The 776-nt window shown below is 36.0% G+C and overlaps 1 non-coding gene across 1 annotated transcript; it reads left to right on the top strand.

Annotated features, from left to right (window-relative positions):
- Positions 1 to 313: 313 nt before the first annotated feature.
- On the top strand, positions 314 to 420 carry LOC131826124 (U6 spliceosomal RNA). Its single transcript, XR_009351419.1, has one exon. It is a non-coding gene; the product is annotated as a U6 spliceosomal RNA (small nuclear RNA).
- The last annotated feature ends 356 nt before the right edge of the window (positions 421 to 776 follow it).

Raw genomic sequence — 776 nt, 5'->3', positions numbered from 1 at the left:
ATTGAAGAGACTGTGTTTTTTCCAATGTATATTTTTTCCTGTTTTGTCAAAGATTATTTGACCATAGAGTTGAGGGTCCATATCTGGGCTCTCTACTCTGTTCCACTAGTCTGTGTGTCTTGGTGATCACAGCTTTGTAGTAAAGCTTGAAATCGGGTAATGTGATGCCCCCAGTTTTATTTTTGTTTTTCAACATTTCCTTAGTGATTCGGGGTCTCTTCTGATTCCATACAAATTTTTGGATTATTTGCTCCAGCTCTTTGAAGAATACCAGTGGAATTTTGATCAGAATGGCATTAAAAGTATAGATTGCGTGCTCGCTTCGGCAGCACATATACTAAAATTGGAACGATACAGAGAAGATTAGCATGGCCCCTGCGCAAGGATGACACGCAAATTCGTGAAGCGTTCCATATTTTTTTGTGATCTCTGTCAAATAAATAAATAAAATATTTTAAAAAAGTATAGATTGCTTTAGGCAGTATAGACATTTTAACAATGTTTATTCTTCCCATCCAAGAGCATGGAATGGTCTTCCATCTTTTTGTGTCTTCTTCAATTTCTTTCATGAGTGTTCTGTAGTTCCTCGAGTACAGATCTTTTACCTCTTTGGTTAGGTTTATTCCCATGTATCTTATGGTTCTTGGTGCTATAGTAAATGGAATTGATTCTCTAATTTCCCTTTCTGTATTTTCATTGTTAGTGTATAAGAAAGCCACTGATTTTTGTACATTGACTTTGTATCCTGCCACGATACTGAATTGTTGTATGAGTTC

The sequence above is a fragment of the Mustela lutreola genome, chromosome 2 (assembly GCF_030435805.1).
Source record: "Mustela lutreola isolate mMusLut2 chromosome 2, mMusLut2.pri, whole genome shotgun sequence".
NCBI classification, from domain to species: Eukaryota; Metazoa; Chordata; class Mammalia; order Carnivora; family Mustelidae; genus Mustela; species Mustela lutreola.
This window is presented reverse-complemented; position numbering and strand designations above follow the sequence as displayed.